The 22,782-nt window shown below is 41.3% G+C and overlaps 1 pseudogene; it reads left to right on the forward strand.

Moving 5' to 3' along the window:
* Window positions 1-316: 316 nt before the first annotated feature.
* LOC139753630 (2-hydroxyacyl-CoA lyase 1 pseudogene) lies at window positions 317-926 on the forward strand (annotated as a pseudogene).
* Window positions 927-22,782: the final 21,856 nt, after the last annotated feature.

Consider the following 22,782-nt stretch of genomic DNA (forward strand, 5'->3'; position numbering starts at 1 on the left):
TGTACATTGAGATGTATAGGTATGTATATTGTGCGTGTGTGGACATGTATGTATATACATGTGTATGTGGGCGGGTTGGGCCATTATTTCTTCTGTTTCCTTGCGCTACCTCGCTAACGCGGGAGACAGCGACAAAGCAAAATGAAATAGATAAAATAAATATATATATATATATATATATATATATATATAATATATATATATATGATATATAAATATATATAATTATATGTATAATATATAATATATTAATTCTGTCGATATCCAAGCATGTCAGATAAAATGGCCCAGGATATTTCAGGATCTTTGAACTACTATGCAGTACTTCATCACCTGCACCAGCTGTTACCCACGTCGTGACTGTATTATTGTCAGTGAAGGAGCCAATACCATGCACACTGGACTGACTATTTTGCTCAACAAATTTCCACGCCACAGACTGGGATGCAGGTACTTTTGGTACAATGGGTGTTGGTCTTGGTTATGCTATTGCAGGAGCCTTATGGGCACAAGACAATGCTCCAGGCAAGCGAATCATATGTGTTGAAGGAGATTCTGCTTTTGGTTTTAGTGGTATGGACATGGAAACAATTTACCCCTACAAACTATCCATCATAGTCATCATTGTAAACAATAATGGCATCTACAGTGGTTTGGACAAGGAATTGTTCAATGAAGTAAGAGATGGAATGGATGCTGCTATTGCAACTCCACCAACATCACTTCTGCCAACTGTACACTATGAATGCATAGCTTCAATGTTCAGTGAAACTGGTTTCTTCTCTAAGTCTGTCCCTCAACTGCAAGAGGCAGTTAGTCAGGCTCTTGAAGAAGAAAGCAAGCCTTCACTTATTAATGTGATGATCAACCCTGGAGCTCAACGCAAAATTCAAGACTTTGACTGGCTGACACGCTCCAAACTTTAAGCCAGAAGAATGTGATGCATTTGCATTTCAAAATATCAACAACATGTGAATGAATACTTGTTTTATATTTTTCCTTGTGTTCACAAACAAGGATTGACTGAATCCTTATTGGTTTTATATATAACTTTTTGGCTTTTGTGGAAAGGCCAGCATATTTATTTTAACTAAATTTGATAACATTAAATTGTAAAGTATTATCAGGGATTTATCCCTGGGGATAGGGGAGAAAGAATACTTCCCAGTAATTCCTTGCATGTCGTAGAAGGCGACGAAAAGGGAGGGAGGGGGTGCCTGGAAATCCTCTCCCCCCACCTTTTTTTGATTTTCCGAAAGAAGGAACAGAGAAGGGGGGCAGGTGAGGATATTCCCTTAAAGGTCCAGTCCTCTGTTCTTAACGCTACCTCGCTAACGTGGGAATTGGCGAATAGTTTGAAAAAAAAAAAAAATATATATATATATATATATATATATATATATATATATATATATATATATATATATATATATATATATATATATATATATATATATATATATATATATATATTTTTTTTTTCTTTGTCGCTGTCTCCCGCGTTTGCGAGGTAGCGCAAGGAAACAGACGAAAAAAATGGCCGAACCCACCCCCATACACATGTATATACATACGTCCACACACGCAAATATACATACCTACACAGCTTTCCATGGTTTACCCCAGACGCTTCACATGCCTTGATTCAATCCACTGACAGCACGTCAACCCCGGTATACCACATCGTTCCAATTCACTCTATTCCTTGCCCTCCTTTCACCCTACTGCATTTTCAGGCCCCGATCACACAAAATCTTTTTCACTCCATCTTTCCACCTCCAATTTGGTCTCCCTCTTCTCCTCGTTCCCTCCACCTCCGACACATATATCCTCTTGGTCAATCTTTCCTTACTCATTCTCTCCATGTGCCCAAACCATTTCAAAACACCCTCTTCTGCTCTCTCAACCACGCTCTTTTTATTTCCACACATCTCTCTTACCCTTACGTTACTTACTCGATCAAACCACCTCACACCAAACATTGTCCTCAAACATCTCATTTCCAGCACATCCATCCTCCTACGCACAACTCTATCCATAGCCCACGCCTCGCAACCATACAACATTGTTGGAACGACTATTCCTTCAAACATACCCATTTTTGTTTTCCGAGATAATGTTCTCGACTTCCACACATTCTTCAAGGCCCCCAGAATTTTCGCCCCCTCCCCCACCCTATGATCCACTTCCGCTTCCATGGTTCCATCCGCTGCCAGATCCACTCCCAAATATCTAAAACACGTCACTTCCTCCAGTTTTTCTCCATTCAAACTCACCTCCCAATTGACTTGACCCTCAACCCTAATGTACCTAATAACCTTGCTCTTATTCACATTTACTCTTAACTTTCTTCTTTCACACACTTTACCAAGCTCAGTCACCAGCTTCTGCAGTTTCTCACATGAATCAGCCACCAGCGCTGTATCATCAGCGAACAACAACTGACTCACTTCCCAAGCTCTCTCATCCCCAACAGACTTCATCCTTGCCCCTCTTTCCAAAACTCTTACTTTCACCTCCCTAACAACCCCATCCATAAACAAATTAAACAACCATGGAGACATCACACACCCCTGCCGCAAACCTACATTCACTGAGAACCAATCACTTTCCTCTCTTCCTACACGTACACAAGCCTTACATCCTCGATAAAAACTTTTCACTGCTTCTAACAACTTGCCTCCCACACCATATATTCTTAATACCTTCCACAGAGCATCTCTATCAACTCTATCATATGCCTTCTCCAGATCCATGAATGCTACATACAAATCCATTTGCTTTTCTAAGTATTTCTCACATACATTCTTCAAAGCAAACACCTGATCCACACATCCTCTACCACTTCTGAAACCACACTGCTCTTCCCCAATCTGATGCTCTGTACAAGCCTTCACCCTCTCAATCAATACCCTCCCATATAATTTACCAGGAATACTCAACAAACTTATACCTCTGTAATTTGAGCACTAACTCTTATCCCCTTTGCCTTTGTACAATGGCACTATGCGCGCATTCCGCCAATCCTCAGGCACCTCACCATGAGTCATACATCATACATACATTAAATAACCTTACCAACCAGTCAACAATACAGTCACCCCCTTTTTTAATAAATTCCACTGCAATACCATCCAAACCTGCTGCCTTGCCGGCTTTCATCTTCCGCAAAGCTTTTACTACCTCTTCTCTGTTTACCAAATCATTTTCCCTAACCCTCTCACTTTGCACGCCAACTCGACCAAAACACCCTATATCTGCTACTCTATCATCAAACACATTCAACAAACCTTCAAAATACTCACTCCATCTCCTTATTTTTTTTGTGCTTTGTCGCTCTCTCCCGCGTTTACGAGGTAGCGCAAGGAAACAGACGAAAGAAATGGCCCAACCCCCCCCATACACATGCATATACGTACACGTCCCCACCCGCAAATATACATACCCATACATCTCAATGTACACATATATATACACACAGACACATACATATATACACATGGACACAATTCACACTGTCTGCCTTTATTCATTCCCATCGCCACCTCGCCACACATGGAATAACATCCCCCCACCCCCTTCATGTGTGCGAGGTAGCGCTAGGAAAAGACAACAAAGGCCCCATTCGTTCACCCTAAGTCTCTAGCTGTCATGCAATAATGCCCGAAACCACAGCTAAGTTTCCACGTCCAGGCCCCACAGAACTTTCCATGGTTTACCCCAGACGCTTCACATGCCCTGATTCAATCCATTGACAGCACGTCGACCTCGGTATACCACATCGTTACAATTCACTCTATTTATTGCCCGCCTTTCACCCTCCTGCATGTTCAGGCCCCGATCACTCAAAATCATTTTTACTCCATCTTTCCACCTCCAATTACGTCTCCCACTTCTCGTTCCCTCCACTTCCGACACATATATCCTCTTGGTCAATCTTTCCTCACTCATTCTCTCCATGTGACCAAACCATTTCAAAACACCCACTTCTCCTCGTTCCCTCCACCTCCGACACATATATCTTCTTGGTCAATCTTTCCTCACTCATACTCTCCACGTGCACAAACCATTTCAAAACACCCTCTTCTGCTCTCTCAACCACGGTCTTTTTATTTCCACACATCTCTCTTACCCTTACATTACTTACTCGATCAAACCACTTCACACCACACATTGTCCTCAAACATCTCATTTCTAGCACATCTACCCTCCTGCGCAGAACTCTATCCATAGCCCATGCCTCGCAACCATACAATATTGTTGGAACCACTATTCCTTCAAACATACCCATTTTTGCTTTCGGAGATAATGTTCTCGACTTCCACACATTCTTCAAGGCTCCCAGGATTTTCGCCCCCCCCCCAATCATAGGGTGGGGGAGGGGTCGAAAATACTAGGAGCCTTGAAGAATGTTTGGAAGTCGAGAACATTATCTCGGAAATCAAAAATGGGTATGTTTGAAGGAATAGTGGTTCCAACAATGTTGTATGGTTGCGAGGCGTGGGCTATGGATGGAGTTGTGCGCAGGAGGGTGGATGTGCTGGATATGAGATGTTTGAGGACAAAATGTGGTGTGAGGTGGTTTGATCGAGTAAGTAATGTAAGGGTAAGAGAGATGTGTGGAAATAAAAAGAGCGTGGTTGAGAGAGCAGAAGAGGGTGTTTTGAAATGGTTTGGGCACATGGAGAGAATGAGTGAGGAAAGATTGACCAAGAGGATATATGTGTCGGAGGTGGAGGGAACGAGGAGACGTGGGAGACCAAATTGGAGGTGGAAAGATGGAGTGAAAAAGATTTTGAGTGATCGGGGATTGAACATGCAGGAGGGTTAAAGGCGGGCAAGGAATAGAGTGAATTGGATCGATGTTGTATTCCGGGGTTGACGTGCTGTCAGTGGATTGAATCAGGGCATGTGAAGCGTCTGGGGTAAACAATGGAAAGTTGTGTGGGGCCTGGATGTGGAAAGGGAGCTGTGGTTTCGGGCATTATTGCATGACAGCTAGAGACTGAGTGTGAACGAATGGGGCCTTTGTTGTCTTTTCCTAGCGCTACCTCGCACACATGAGGGGGGAGGGGGATGGTATTTCATGTGTGGCGGGGTGGCGATGGGAATGAATAAAGGCAGTGTGAATTATGTGCATGGGTATATATGTATTTGTCTGTGTGTGTATATATATGTGTAAATTGTGATGTATAGGTATGTATATTTGCGTGTGTGGACGTGTATGTATATACATGTGTATTGGGGGTGGGTTGGGACATTTCTTTCGTCTGTTTCCTTGCGCTACCTCGCAAACGCGGGAGACAGCGACAGAGCAAAATAAAAAAAATGATGTAAATATATATATATATATATATATATATATATATATATATATATATATATATATATATATATATATATATATATATATATATATGTGTGTGTGTGTGTGTGTGTGTGTGTGTCCGAGGTAGCGTTAGGAAAAGACAACAAAGGCCACATTCTTTCACACTCAGTCTCTCGCTGTCGTGTATAATGAACCAAAACGACAGCTTCCTCTCCACATCCAGGCCCCACAGAACTTTCCATGGTTTACCCCAAACGCTTTACATGCCCTGGTTCAATTCATTCACACCACATCGACCCCGGTATACCATATCGTTCCAATTCACTCATTCCTTACACGTCTTTCACCATCCTGCATGTTCCGGCCACGATTACTCAGCATCTTTATCACTCCATCTTTCCACCTCCAATTTGGTCTCCCACTTCTCGTTCCCTCAACCTCTGACACATATATCCTCTTGGTTAATCTTTCCTCATTCATTCTCTCTTTGTGACCAAACCATTTCAAAACACTCTCCTCTGCTCCCTCAACCTCACTCTTTCTATTACCACACATCTCTCTAACCCTTTCATTAATTACTCGATGAAACCACCTCACACTACATATTGTCATCAAACATCTCATTTCCAGCACATCCACCCTCCTCAGCGCAACTCTATTTATAGCCCACGCCTCGTAAACATATAACATTGTTGCAACCACTATTCCTTCAAGCATACCCATTTTTGCTCTCCAAGAGAACGTTCTCGACTTCCACACATTACTCCACGCTCCCAGAACTTTCGTCCCCTCACCATTCACTTCCGCTTTCATGGTTATATCCGATGCCAAATCCACTCCCAGATATCTAAAACACTTCATTTCCTCCCGTTTATCTCCATTCAAACTTTCCTCCAAATTGACTTCTTCCCCAGTCCTATTGTACTTAATATCCTTCCTCTTATTACCATTTACTCTCAGCTTTCTTCTTTCACACACTATACCAAACTTAGTAACCAGCTTGTGCAGGTCCTCACCCGAATCAGCCACCTGCGCTGTATCATCAGCGAACAACAACTGACTCACATTCCAAGCTCTCTCATCCACAACAGACTGCATACTTGCCCCTCTTTCCAAAACTCTTGCATTCACCTCCCTAACAACCCAATCCATACACAAATTAAACAACCATTGAGACATCACACACCCCTGCCGCAAACATACATTCACTGAGAACCAATAACTTTCATCTTTTCCTTCATGTACACTTGCCTTACGTCCTCGATGAAAACTTTTCACTCCTTCTAACAACTTGCCTCCCGCACCATATATTCTTAATACATTCCACAGAGCATCTCTATCAACTCTATCATATGCCTTCTCCAGATCCATAAATGCTACATACAAATCCATTTGCTTTTCTAAGTATTTCTCACATACATTCCTCAAAGCATGTGAAGTGTTTTAGATATCTGGAAGTGGATCTGGCAGCTCATGGAACCATGGAAGCGGAAGCGCATCGTAGGGTGGGGAGGGGGCGAAAATTCTGGGAGCCTTGAAGAATGTTTGGAAGTCGAGATCGTTATCTCGGAAATCAAAAATGAGTATGTTTGAAGGAATAGTTGTTCCAAGAATGATGTATTGTTGCGAGGCGTGGGCTATGGATAGAGTTGTGCGCAGGAGGGTGGATGTACTGGAAATGAGATGTTTAAGGACAATTTGTTGTGTGAGGTGGTTTGATCAAGTGAGTAATGTAAGGGCAAGAGAGATGTGTGGAAATAAAAACAGTCTGGTTGAGAGAGCAGAGGAGGGTGTTTTGAAATGGTTTGGTCACATGGTTAGAATGAGTGAGTAAAGATTGACCAAGAGGATATATGTGTCAGAGGTGGAGGGAACGAGAAGTGGGAGACCAAATTGGAGGTGGAAAGATGGAGTGAAAAAGATTTTGAGTGATCGGGGCCAAAACATGCAAGAGGGTGAAAGTCGTGCAAGGAATAGAGTGAATTGGACTGATGTGGTATACCGGGGTCGACTTGCTGTCAATGGATTGAACCAGGGCATGTGAAGCGTCTAGGGTAAACCATGGAAAGTTATATGGGGCCTGGATGTGGAAAGGGAGTTGTGGTTTCGGTGCATTATACATGACAGCTAGAGACTGAGTGTGAACGAATCGGGCCTTTGTTGTCTTTTCCTAGCGTTACCTCGTTAACGCGGTATACAGCGACAAAGCAAAATAAACATATATATATATATATATATATATATATATATATATATATATATATATATATATATATATATATATATATATATATATATATATATATATATATATATATATATATATTATTATTATTATTATTATTATTATTTTGCTTTGTCGCTGTCTCCCGCGTTTGCGAGGTAGCGCAAGGAAACAGACGAAAGAAATGGCCCAACCCACCCCCATACACAATGTATATACATACACGTCCACACACGCAAATATACATACCTATACATCTCAATGTACACATATATATATACACACAGACACATACATATATACCCATGCACACAAGTGTCTGCCTTTATTCATTTCCATCGCCACCTCGCCACACATGGAATACCATCCCCCTCCCCCCCTATGTGTGTGAGGTAGCACTAAGAAAAGACAACAAAGGCCCTATTCGTTCACACTCAGTCTCTAGCTGTCAAGCAATAATGCCTGAAACCACAGCTCCATTAACATCCAGGCCACACAGAACTTTCTATGGTTTACCCCAGACGCTTCACATGCCCTGATTCAATCCACTGACAGCACGTCAACATCCGGTACACCACATCGGTCCAATTCACTCTATCCCTTGCCATCCTTTCACCTTCCCGCATGTTCAGGCCTCGATCAAACAAAATCTTTTTCACTCCATCTTTCCACCTCCAATTTGGTCTCCCACGTCTCCTCGTTACCTCCACCTCCGACACATATATCCTCTTGTTCAATCTTTCCTCACTCATTCTCTCCATGTGCCCAAACCATTTCAAAACACCCTCCCATTCCTCCAGCACTCCCCTTACTTCCATTGTTCTCACCTTTTTCCATTCTGTACTCAGTTTCTCCTAGTACTTCTTCAAAAAAGTCTCCTTCCCAAGCTCACTTACTCTCACCACCCTCTTCACCTCAACATTCACTCTTCTTTTCTGAAAACCCATACTAATCTTCACCTTAGCCTCCACAAGATAATGATCAGACATCCCTCCAGTTGCACCTCTCAGCACATAAAATCCAAAAGTCTCTCGCGCGCCTGTCAATTAACACGTAATTCAATAACGCTTCCTGGCCATCTCCCCTACTTACATACGTATACTTATGTATATCTCGCTTTTTAAACTAGGTATTCCCAATCACCAGTCCTTTTTCAGCATATAAATCTTCAAGCTCTCCACCATTTCCATTTACAACACTGAACACCCCATGTATACCAATTATATCCTCAACTGCCACATTACTCACCTTTGCATTCAAATCACCCATCACTATAACCCGGTCTCGTGCATCAAAACCAAAAACACACTCATTCAGCTGCTCCCAAAACAATTGCCTCTCATGGTCTTTCTTCTCATGCCCAGGTGCATATGCACCAATAATCACCCATCTCTCTCCATCAACTTTTACTTTTACCCATATTAATCGATAATTTACTTTCTTACATTCTATCACATACTCCCACAACTCCTGTTTCAGGAGTACTGCTACTCCTTAACTTGCTCTTGTCCTCTCACTAACCCCTGACTTTACTCCCGAGACATTTCCAAACCACTCTTCCCCTTTACCCTTGATCTTCGTTTCACTCAGAGCCAAAAGATCCAGGTTCCTTTCCTCAAACATACTACCTATCTCTCCTTTCTTCACATCATGGTTACATCCACACACATTTAGACACCCTAGTCTGAGCCTTCGAGGAGGATGAGCACTCCCCGCGTGACCCCTTCTTCTGTTTCCCATTTTAGAAAGTTGAAAATACAAGGAGGGGAGGATTTCTGGCCCCCCGCTCTCGTCCCCTCTAGTCGCCTTCTACGACACGCGAGGAATGGGGGAAGTATTCTTTCACCTTATTCCCAGGGATAATATATATATATATATATATATATATATATATATATATATATATATATATATATATATATATATATATATATATATATATATATATTTTTTTTTTTTTTTTCTTTTTTTTTTTTGCTGTCTCCCGCGTTTGCGAGGTAGCGCAAGGAAACAGACGAAAGAAATGGCCCAACCCACCCCCATACACATGTATATACATATGTCCACACACGCAAAATATACATACCTACACAGCTTTCCATGGTCTACCCCAGACGCTTCACATGCCCCGATTCAATTCACTGACAGCACGTCAACCCCGGTATACCACATCGCTCCAATTCACTCTATTCCTTGCCCTCCTTTCACCCTCCTGCATGTTCAAACCCCGATCACACAAAATCTTTTTCACTCCATCTTTCCACCTCCAATTTGGTCTCCCTCTTCTCCTCGTTCCCTCCACCTCCGACACATATATCCTCTTGGTCAATCTTTCCTCACTCATTCTCTCCATGTGCCCAAACCATTTAAAAACACCCTCTTCTGCTCTCTCAACCACGCTCTTTTTATTTCCACACATCTCTCTTACCCTTACGTTACTTACTCGATCAAACCACCTCATATCACACATTGTCCTCAAACATATCATTTCCAGCACATCCAGCCTCCTGCGCACAACTCTATCCATAGCCCATGCCACGCAACCATACAACATTGTTGGAACCACTATTCCTTCAAACATACCCATTTTTGCTTTCCGAGATAATGTTTTCGACTTCCAAACATTCTTCAAGGCCCCAGAATTTTCGCCCCCTCCCCCACCCTATGATCCGGCTCCGCATCCGTGGTTCCATCCGCTGCCAGATCCACTCCCAGATATCTAAAACACTTCACTTCCTCCAGTTTTTCTCCATTCAAACTCACCTCCCAATTGACTTGACCCTCAACCCTACTGTACCTAATAACCTTGCTCTTATTCACATTTACTCTTAACTTTTTTCTTTCACACACTTTACCAAACTCAGTCACCAGCTTCTGCAGTTTCTCACATGAATCAGCCACCAGCGCTGTATCATCAGCGAACAACAACTGACTCACTTCCGAAGCTCTCTCATCCCCAACAGACTTCACACTTGCCCCTCTTTCCAAAACTCTTGCATTCACCTCCCTAACAACCCCATCCATAAACAAATTAAACAACCATATATATATATATATATATATATATATATATATATATATATATATATATATATATATATATATATATATATATATATATATATATATATATATATATATATATGCTGGAAAGGATCAAAATTTTGCGCGTGATGAAGATATTCCTCTGAGTCCACGTGGAAAATGAAACACGATAAGTTCCCAAGTGCACTTTCTTGTAATAATCACATCATCAGGGGAGACAGAAGAGAGAAATATAAGTCAGTTGATATACATCAATGAGACAAAGCTAGAACACATGATTAACAGTTGGCGTCCTAGCTTCATCTGTTCGATGTATATCAACTGACTTATATTTCTCTCTTTTGTCTCGTCTGTTGATGTGATTATTACACGAAACTGCACTTGGGAACTTACCGTGTTTTATTTTCCAAGTTGACTCATAGAAATATATATATATATATATATATATATATATATATATATATATATATATATATATATATATATATATATATATATATATATTTTTTTTTTTTTTTTTTGTTGCTGTCTTCCGCGTTTGCGAGGTAGCGCAAGGAAACAGACGAAAGAGATGGCCCAACCCACCCCCATACACATGTATATACATACGTCCAAACACGCAAAATATACATACCTACACAGCTTTCCATGGTTTACCCCAGACGCTTCACATACCCCGATTCAATCCACTGACAGCACGTCAACCCCGGTATACCATATCGCTCCAATTCACTCTATTCCTTGCAATCCTTTCACCCTACTGCATGTTCAGGCCGCGATCACACAAAATCTTTTTCACTCCATCTTTCCACCTCCAATTTGGTCTCCCACTTCTCCTCGTTCATTCCACCTCCGACACATATATCCTCTTGGTCAATGTTTCCTCACTCATTCTCTCCATGTGCCCAAACCATTTCAAAACACCCTCATCTGCTCTCTCAACCACGCTCTTTTTATTTCCACACATCTCTCTTACCCTTACGTTACTTACTCGATCAAACCACCTCACACCACACATTGTCCTTAAACATCTCATTTCCAGCACATCCATCCTCCTGCGCACAACTCTATCCATAGCCCACGCCTCGCAACCATACAACATTGTTGGAACCACTATTCCTTCAAACATACCCATTTTTGCTTTCCGAGATAATGTTCTCGACTTCCACACATTCTTCAAGGCTCCCAGAATTTTCGCGCCCTCCCCCACCCTATGATCCACTTCCGCTTCCATGGTTCCATCCGCTGCCAGATCCACTCACACATATCTAAAACACTTCACTTCCTCCAGTTTTTCTCCATTCAAACTCACCTCCCAAATGACTTGACACTCAAACCTTCTGTACCTAATAACCTTGCTCTTATTCACATTTACTCTTAACTTTCTTCTTTCACACACTTTACCAAACTCAGTCACCAGCTTCTGCAGTTTCTCACATGAATCAGCCACCAGCGCTGTATCATCAGCGAACAACAACTGACTCACTTCCCAAGCTCTCTCATCCCCAACAGACTTCATACTTGCCCCTCTTTCCAAAACTCTTGTATTCACCTCCCTAACAACACCATCCATAAACAAATTAAACAACCATGGAGACATCACACACCCCTGTCGCAAACCTTACATTCACTGAGAACCAATCACTTTCCTCTCTTCCTACACGTACACATGCCTTACATCCTCGATAAAAACTTTTCACTGCTTCTAACAACTTGCCTCCCACACCATATATTCTTAATACCTTCCACAGAGCATCTCTATCAACTCTATCATATGCCTTCTCCAGATCTATAAATGCTATATACAAATCCATTTGCTTTTCTAAGTATTTCTCACATACATTCTTCAAAGCAAACACCTGATCCACACATCCTCTAACACTTCTGAAACCACACTGCTCTTCCCCAATCTGATGCTCTGTACATGCCTTCACCCTCTCAATCAATACCCTCCCATATAATTTACCAGGAATACTTAACAAACTTATACCTCTGTAGTTTGAGCACTCACTCTTATTCCCTTTGCCTTTGTACAATGGCACTCTGCACGCATTCCGCCAATCCTGAGGCACCTCACCGTGAGTCATACATACATTAAATAACCTTACCAACCAGTCAACAATACAGTCACCCCCTTTTTTAATAAATTCCACTGCAATTCCATCCAAACCTGCTGCCTTGCCGGCTTTCATCTTCCGCAAAGCTTTTACTACCTCTTCTCTGTTTACCAAATCATTTTCCCTAACCCTCTCACTTTGCACACCACCTCGACCAAAACACCCTATATCTGCCACTCTATCATCAAACACATTCAAAAAACCTTCAAAATACTCACTCCATCTCCTTCTTACATCACCACAACTTGTTATCACCTCCCCATTTGCGCCCTTCACTGAAGTTCCCATTTGCTCCCCTGTCTTACGCACTTTATTTACCTCCTTCCAGAACATCTTTTTATTCTCCCTAAATTTAATGATACTCTCTCACCCCAACTCTCATTTGCCCGTTTTTCACCTCTTGCACCTTTCTCTTGACCTCCTGTCTCTTTCTTTTATACGTCTCCCACTCAACTGCATTTTTTCCCTGCAAAAATCGTCCAAATGCCTCTCTTTTCTCTTTCACTAATACTCTTACTTCTTATTCCCACCACTCACTACCCTTTCTAATCAACCCACCTCGCACTCTTCTCTTGCCACAAGCATCTTTTGCGCAAGCCATCACTGATTCCCTAAATACATCCCATTCTTCCCCCACTCCCCTTACTTCCATTGTTCTCACCTTTTTCCATTCTGTACTCAGTCTCTCCTGGTACTTCCTCACAAAAGTCTCCTTCCCAAGCTCACTTACTCTCACCACCCTCTTCACCCCAACATTCAATCTTTTTTTCTTAAAACCCATACAAATCTTCAACTTAGCCTCCACAAGATAATGATCAGACATCCCTCCAGTTGCACCTCTCAGTACATTAACATCCAAAAGTCTCTCTTTCGCGCACCTGTCAATTAACACGTAATCCAATAACGCTCTCTTGCCATCTCTCCTACTTACATAAGTATACTTATGTATATCTCGCTTTTTAAACCAGGTATTCCCAATCATCAGTCCTTTTTCAGCACATAAATCTACAAGCTCTTCACCATTTCCATTTACAACACTGAACACCCCATGTATACCAATTATTCCCTCAACTGCCACGTTACTCACCTTTGCATTCAAATCACCCATCACTATAACCCGGTCTCGTGCATATATATATATATATATATATATATATATATATATATATATATATATATATATATATATATATGGATTCTGCTGGTTATGTACGCCTGTTGTAAAATAACCGGTGTAGACCCCGTTGCTCACCAACGTGAGACGAATGGTATTCGAGTATATAGCATTCGAATAGCTTATTTCTCATTAACCAGGCCCATATCCTAGCAGTAGGAATCCCGCCTGTGGGACAGGGTTCCTGGGCTCGATCATGGCTGTTGGAGGCTTGTATGATATATATATATATATGTATATATATATATATATATATATATATATATATATATATATATATATATATATATATATATATATATATATATATATATATATATATATATATATATATATATATATATGTATATATATATATATATATATATATATATATATATATATATATATATATATATATATATATATATATATATATATATCCTCTTGCACCTTTCTCTTGACCTCCTGTCTCTTTCTTTTATACATCTCCCACTCAATTGCATTTTTTCCCTGCAAAAATCGTCCAAATGCCTCTCTCTTCTCTTTCACTAATACTCTTACTTCTTCATCCCACCACTCACTACCCTTTCTAATCAACCCACCTCCCACTCTTCTCATGCCACAAGCATCTTTTGCGCAATCCATCAAATGAGAGTTGGGGTGAGAGAGTATCATTAAATTTTAGGGAGAATAAAAAGATGTTCTGGAAGGAGGTAAATAAAGTGCGTAAGACAAGGGAGCAAATGGGAACTTCAGTGAAGGGCGCAAATGGGGAGGTGATAACAAGTAGTGGTGATGTGAGAAGGAGATGGAGTGAGTATTTTGAAGGTTTGTTGAATGTGTTTGATGATAGAGTGGCAGATATAGGGTGTCTTGGTCGAGTTGGTGTGCAAAGTGAGAGGGTTAGGGAAAATGATTTGGTAAACAGAGAAGAGGTAGTGAAAGCTTTGCGGAAGATGAAAGCCGGCAAGGCAGCAGGTTTGGATGGTATTGCAGTGGAATTTATTAAAAAAGGGGGTGACTGTATTGTTGACTGGTTGGTAAGGTTATTTAATGTATGTATGACTCATGGTGAGGTGCCTGAGGATTGGCGGAATGCGTGCATAGTGCCATTGTACAAAGGCAAAGGGGATAAGAGTGAGTGCTCAAATTACAGAGGTATAAGTTTGTTGAGTATTCCTGGTAAATTATATGGGAGGGTATTGATTGAGAGGGTGAAGGCATGTACAGAGCATCAGATTGGGGAAGAGCAGTGTGGTTTCAGAAGTGGTAGAGGATGTGTGGATCAGGTGTTTGCTTTGAAGAATGTATGTGAGAAATACTTAGAAAAGCAAATGGATTTGTATGTAGCATTTATGGATCTGGAGAAGGCATATGATAGAGTTGATAGAGATGCTCTGTGGAAGGTATTAAGAATATATGGTGTGGGAGGAAAGTTGTTAGAAGCAGTGAAAAGTTTTTATCGAGGATGTAAGGCATGTGTACGTGTAGGAAGAGAGGAAAGTGATTGGTTCTCAGTGAATGTAGGTTTGCGGCAGGGGTGTGTAATGTCTCCATGGTTGTCTAATTTGTTTATGGATGGTGTTGTTAGGTAGGTAAATGCAAGAGTTTTGGAAAGAGGGGCAAGTATGAAGTCTGTTGGGGATGAGAGAGCTTGGGAAGTGAGTCAGTTGTTGTTCGCTGATGATGCAGCGCTGGTGGCTGATTCATGTGAGAAACTGCAGAAGCTGGTGACTGAGTTTGGTAAAGTGTGTGGAAGAAGAAAGTTAAGAGTGAATGTGAATAAGAGCAAGGTTATTAGGTACAGTAGGGTTGATGGTCAGGTCAATTGGGAGGTGAGTTTGAATGGAGAAAAACTGGAGGAAGTGAAGTGTTTTAGATATCTGGGAGTGGATCTGGCAGCGGATGGAACCATGGAAGCGGAAGTGGATCATAGGGTGGGGGAGGGGGCGAAAATTCTGGGGGCCTTGAAGAATGTGTGGAAGTCGAGAACATTATCTCGGAAAGCAAAAATGGGTATGTTTGAAGGAATAGTGGTTCCAACAATGTTGTATGGTTGCGAGGCGTGGGCTATGGATAGAGTTGTGCGCAGGAGGATGGATGTGCTGGAAATGAGATGTTTGAGGACAATGTGTGGTGTGAGGTGGTTTGATCGAGTGAGTAACGTAAGGGTAAGAGAGATGTGTGGAAATAAAAAGAGCGTGGTTGAGAGAGCAGAAGAGGGTGTTTTGAAGTGGTTTGGGCACATGGAGAGGATGAGTGAGGAAAGATTGACCAAGAGGATATATGTGTCGGAGGTGGAGGGAACGAGGAGAAGAGGGAGACTAAATTGGAGGTGGAAAGATGGAGTGAAAAAGATTTTGTGTGATCGGGGCCTGAACATGCAGTAGGGTGAAAGGAGGGCAAGGAATAGAGTGAATTGGATCGATGTGTTATACCGGGGTTGACATGCTGTCAGTGGATTGAATCAAGGCATGTGAAGCGTCTGTGGTAAACCATGGAAAGCTGTGTAGGTATGTATATTTGCGTGTGTGGACGTATGTATATACATGTGTATGGGGGGGGGGTTGGGCCATTTCTTTCGTCTGTTTCCTTGCGCTACCTCGCAAACGCGGGAGACAGCGACAAAGTATAATAAAAATATATATATATATATATATATATATATATATATATATATATATATATATATATATATATATATATATATATATATATATATGATTTGGTAAAAAGAGAAGAGTTAGTAAAAGCTTTGCGGAAGATGAAAGCCGGCAAGGCAGCAGGTTTGGATAGTATTGCAGTGGAATCTATTAAAAAAGGGGTGTGACTGTATTGTTGACTGGTTGGTTAGGTTATTTAATGTATGTATGACTCATGGTGAGGTGTCTGAGGATTGGCGGAATGCGTGCATAGTGCCATTGTACAAAGGCAAAGGTGATAAGAGTGAGTGCTCAAATAACAGAGGTACAAATTTGTTGAGTATTCCTGGTAAATCATATGGGAGGGTATTGATTGAAAGGGTGAAAGCATGTACAGAGGATCAGATTGGGGAAGAGCAGTGTGGTTTCAGAAGTGGTAGAGTATGTGTGGATCAGGTGTTTGCTTTGAAGAATGTATGTGAGAAATACTTAGGAAAGGAAATGGATTTGTATGTAGCATTTATGGATCTGGAGAAGGTTTATGATAGAGTTGATGGAGATGCTCTGTGGAAGGTATTAAGAATATATGGTGTGGGAGGCAAGTTGTTAGAAGCAGTGAAAAGTTTTTATCGAGGATGTAAGGCATGTGTGCGTGTAGGAGGAGAGTAAAGTGATTGGTTGTCAGTGAATGTAGGTTTGCGGCAGGGGTGTGTGATGTCTCCATGGTTGTTTAATTTGTTTATGGATGGGGTCGTTAGGGAGGTGAATGCAAGAGTTTTGGAAAGAGGGGCAAGTATGAAGTCTGTCGTGGATGAGAGAGCTTGGGAAGTGAGTCAGTTGTTGTTCGCTGATGATACAACGCTGGTGGCTGATTGATGTGAGAAACTGCAGAAACTGGTGACTGAGTTTGATAAAGTATGTGAAAGAAGAAAGTTAAGAGTAAATGTGAATAAGAGTAAGGTTATTAGGTACAGTAGGGTTGAGTGTCAAGTCAATTGGGAGGTAAGTTTGAATCGAGAAAAACTCGAGGAAGTAAAGTGTTTTAGATATCTTGGAGTAGATCTGGCAGCGGATGGAACCATGGAAGCGGAAGTGAATCATAATGTGGGGGAGGGGGCGAGAATCATGGGAGCGTTGAAGAAAGTTTGGAAGTCGAGAACATTATCTCGGAAAGTAAAAATTGGTATGTTTGAAGGAATAGTGGTTCCAACAATGTTGTATGGTTGCGAGGCGTGGGCTATGGATAGAGTTGAGCGCAGGAGGATGGATGTGCTGGAAATGAGATGTTTGAGGACAATGTGTGGTGTGAGGTGGTTTGATCGAGTAAGTAATGTAAGGGTAAGAGAGATGTGTGGAAATAAAAAGAGCGTGGTTGATAGAGCAGAAGAGGGTGTTTTGAAATGGTTTGGGCACATGTAGAGAATGAGTGAGGAAAGATTGGCCAAGAGGATATATGTGTCGGAGGCGGAGGGAACGAGGAGACGTGGAAGACCAAATTGGAGGTTGAAAGATGGAGTGAAAAAGATTTTGAGTGCTCGAGGCCTGAACATGCAGGAGGGTGAAAGGCGGGCAAGGAATATAGTGAATTGGATCGATGTGGTATACCGGGGTTGACGTGCTGTCAATGGAGTGAATCAGGGCATGTGAAGCGTTTGGGGTAAACCATGGAAAGTTGTGTGGGGCCTGGATGTGGAAAGGGAGCTGTGGTTTCGGGCATTATTGCATGACAGATGGAGACTGAGTGTTAACGAATGGGGCCTTTGTTGTCTTTTCCTAGCTCTACCTCACGAACATGAGGGGGGAGGGGGATGGTATTCCATATGTGACGAGGTGGCGATGGTAATGAATAAAGGCAGACTGTGAATTGTGTGCATGGGTATATATGTATGTGTCTGTGCGTGTATATGTATGTGTACATTGAGATGTATAGGTATGTATATTTGCGTGTGTGGATTTTTATGTATATACATGTGTATGGGGGTGGGTTGGGTCATTTCTTTCGTCTGTTTCCTTGCGCTACCTCGCAAACGCGGGAGACAGCGATAAAGCAAAATAGATAAATATATATATATATATATATATATATATATATATATATATATATATATATATATATATATTAACTATTGTACAACCGTGAATGGGGTAAGTGTGAGTGTTTAAAGTGCAGAGGCATGGGTTTGTTGAATATTTCTGGGAAATTGCATGGTTGGGTTTAGATTGAGTGGGTGAAGGCATGTACTGAGCATCAGACTGGGGATGAGCAGTGTGGTTTTAGAAGTGTTTGAGGATGTGTGGATCAGGAGTTTGCCTTGAAGAATGTATGTGAGAAATACTTAGAAAAATAGATGGATTTGTATATAACTATTATGGATCTGGTGAGGGCATATAATAGGATTGATTCCAATGCTTTTTGGGAGGTCTTAAGAATAGTTGGTGGGTATAGTAAGCTGCTGAAAGCAGTGAAAAGTTTTTATGAAGGATGTAAGGCATGTTTGCTAGTACGAAAAGAGGTGAGTGATTGGTTCCCTGTGAAGGTGGAATTGCCGCAGGGTTATGTAGTGTCCCCATGATTTGTTAATTTGTTTCTGGCTTTGGTTGTTAGGGAGGTGAATGCATGAGTTTTGGAGAGAGCAGCGGTTATACAGTCTGTCGTGGATGAGAGGGCCTGGGAAATGAGTCAGTTCTTGTTCTCTGATGCTACAGCTCTGGTGGCTGATTGGATGGGGAAAAATACAGAAGTCCCTGACTGAGTTTGGAAAAGTGTGTGAAAGGAGAAAGTTGAAAGTAAATGTGAATACGTTTGAGGTTATTAGGTTCAGTAGGGTTGAGGGACAATTTAATTGGGAGGTAAGTTTGATGAAGAAAACCTGAATGAAGTGAAGTGTTTTAGATATCTAGGAATGGACTTAGCAGCGGATGGAACAATGGAAGAGGAAGTGAGTCACAGGGTGGGGAAGGGGGCGAAGGTTCTGTGAACGAGAAGTTCTGAGAAGGTTTTGCGTCGTATTCACTAACAGAGTCTGCTAGCCCCAGCTAATTTCCTGATTAACCTGTATCTATCATATTTTAACACCTTTCCTCCGTATTCCTTGATTTAATGCATTACATGGCAATGTGTGTGAATGATAAATGAATGATGTTAAGAAATGTCTGTATGATGAATGAGTGATGTTAAGAAATCTGTTTGGTAAAGAAGAAAAAATGAAAAACCTCTATCATTCTAAAGCAATATTTAAGAGATATTCGTTGAATGTTGGTTAATCAAGTGATAGTGACTTGTGTTCTGCTGGGCTAAATGTGGTTAGACTGGTGGTCAACAAGGATATCACACTATGGGACATCACTCGCTTATTTCCTTACATCTGAGCCGTATGTTATCTTGTGTACACATTATATATGGTAATATTATGGCATGTGAGTTGAAATGACGGGAAAAAGAGTTATCATATATAGATAATACTAAAAATAAGGCTGGATTTGCTTCTAATGGGTCACAGGACAGGATTAAAAATGGAAATGAGCGATGGAATAATGCTTGAAGAAAACTTGGGGGAAAACTTCAGGACTAATTTAGTTCGTCCCTAGTATTAATGATGTTTTACCTTTTACGTCGATTAGTTTACTTAATCATCTGTGTCACCTTCTATTTGATGTCAGCCTTTCCAAATGTAAAACGTTACTCGGTCCTGCCCTCCTAATGGTGATAAAACTGTTAGTCATCTTACATGCAAGAGACTTAAGGAAATGATGCCACAGCTGAGGCTTGGCTTGTGATAACGTCATATAGTCGCGTGATAAACTTCGGCATTCCTCTCAGCCTTTACAGCTAGCCAGCAGTTCGTAGGCAAGGGTAGATAGAGCGAATGGGACATACTTTACAGCCAAAACGGAGACTCATTTGACCAGGTGCGCTACTCCTACGTCCGACCAACTTAACCAAAGACTCATCCTTTGCTTCGTTCGTCATCCTACCAACATGAAGAGCCCATCAGACAACGTAGAAGGCCAAAAGTTGGCATCTTATAGGCTGAAGATGTGAAGAGGCTCTTGAATTATTGCCATGCTATTCTACCTGTACGTTAATGTGAATGCTCAAAATAAAATGAAACTTAAAGAAATTATTTCAGTTTCCCCAACTGATTAGAGCAACAGTAAGATATGTTAAGCAAGCTTACAAGAAGCTCACTTATGCTCGATGTGCCTTAGTTTTTCACAAGACATGGAAGCAAATATACTAGCCAAGGAGAATAGAACATAAGTATACAAGGATTAGGGAAGATAGGAAGCGGGCAACCTTCCTTACATCACATATTGGTTTTAAACATATAATTTTCAACACATCCACCTTCCATAGAATTTTGTCTAAGGCCCACGCCTCGCTTCCACATAGCATCAACGGGACTACTGTATCACCAGATATACCCATCTTTGCCCTTAACCAGAGTGTCCTCTCTATATGCACATTCTTCATAGCAACCAGAACATTAGACCCCTGGCTCACTTCAGCTACCATAGGTCTCTTCGCTGCCACGTCCACTCCCACGTATTTAAAACCCTCCACTTCCTCCAAGTTCTTTCCATTTAGAGTCACATTTCAGAAAACGTGTATCACGTCACTGCTAACCCTAATATCTTCGCGTTTATTCGTATTTGCGCCTAACTTTCTTCATTTACACACTCTCCCAGACTCAGATACCTTTTTCAACAGTTTCTTATTTGAATTTACCACAAACGTTGTGTCATTAGTGAAAACTAACTGAACTACCTCCAACACCTCTCCTCACCTCACAACAAACTGCATGCCCGCTCAGCTTTTCAAAACCTCTACATTCAATCCCCTAAACCCCTTATCTATAGAAAAACTAAGTAGCCATACTGACGTTAAATTCCCCGCCGCAGACCCATCTTCACCTGGAACCACTCAGCTTCCTTTCTACCTACTCTCACACACGACTTACACCCTTGATCAAGATTTTTACTGCTTCCATCAGCTTTCCTCGCACAGCATATGTTCCTTGCATCTTCTACAAGACATCTCTATTATGCGCTTCTCCTAGGTTCCTGAATACTAAATGGGAGTCCTTCTGTTCTCTAAGTGTTCCTCTCACACATTCTTCACCGCTCCTGAAACTATACTGTTCCTTCCCAGTCTGAAACTCTGTTCAAATCACAGCCCTCTCAATCAGCACTTTACTATACAGGTTACCAGATACACCCAGCAATCTCATGCCTCAGAAATATGAACATTAGCCCGATGCGTTTCACCAGTTCTCAGGCACCCCATCATAAACCACACAAACATTAACAATCATTAAAAACAAATCGACAACACAGTCACTTCCTTCCTTGAGAACTTCAACTGCTATCTTATCCATTTCGGCCGTCTTTTTACAAAATTTTCGCCGCTTTTTCTTTTTATATCGTTCCACTTGCCAAGACTCTCACAATTAGCATGCCTCACCGAAGAAACACACCACACCTACCACTCCGTCATCAAACAGATTCAACGATTCTTCGGAGTACTTACTCCTTCTCATCTCATCTCTTCCTGTTACCACTTCCCCGTTAGCCTCCTTAATCAACACTTCTATTTGTTACCTTATTTTTTTCCCCACTAGTAACCTTCCAAACCATCTTCTTATTATCTCTGAAGTTTGCTGATACTTGCTTGCCCCAGCTTTCATTTGCCATTCTTTTCTCCCCTTGCACCTTCCACTTGACCTCCTGACATATTCTCTTGCACATCTCCCAATCACTTGTCTTCCTTCCCACTTTTTGCTTTCACTATTGACATTGGCCTGAAGGTGAGGGAGATGTGTAGATATGAGGTAAAGCTATGCCCTGCCCTGTCTCAGGTGGTTCTGTGCGTCAAGAAAATCTTTATGTGTTTTGTCTGTTCTTCGTACATTCTTGCAGGATATAAGATAATCAATTCTCAAGAAAATAAAAGTCAATGGAGAGAATGTTAAACAGGTATGGAAGGATTGCGTTAGTGCAGTTGAGGAAAAAGAAACATCCGTATCATGATTTTTCTTTTTTTCGAACTGTATCCTCATACCAAATAAGAACAGATAGCACAAATCAGACATAGTACTTAAGGGAAATGCCATAAAGATTGCAGAACAACCTGCAGTAGGAAAGATGGAAATGATTGATAGATAAACACTGTTATGTATTTATCTTTCTGTTGGGCCAAGGGTAAAACGACAAGCTGCTGATCCATGAGTCATTGATATGATAAATGGTAATAATGCGCCTGGTAATGA

Source organism: Panulirus ornatus, chromosome 15 (assembly GCF_036320965.1).
Source record: "Panulirus ornatus isolate Po-2019 chromosome 15, ASM3632096v1, whole genome shotgun sequence".
Taxonomy (NCBI): Eukaryota; Metazoa; Arthropoda; class Malacostraca; order Decapoda; family Palinuridae; genus Panulirus; species Panulirus ornatus.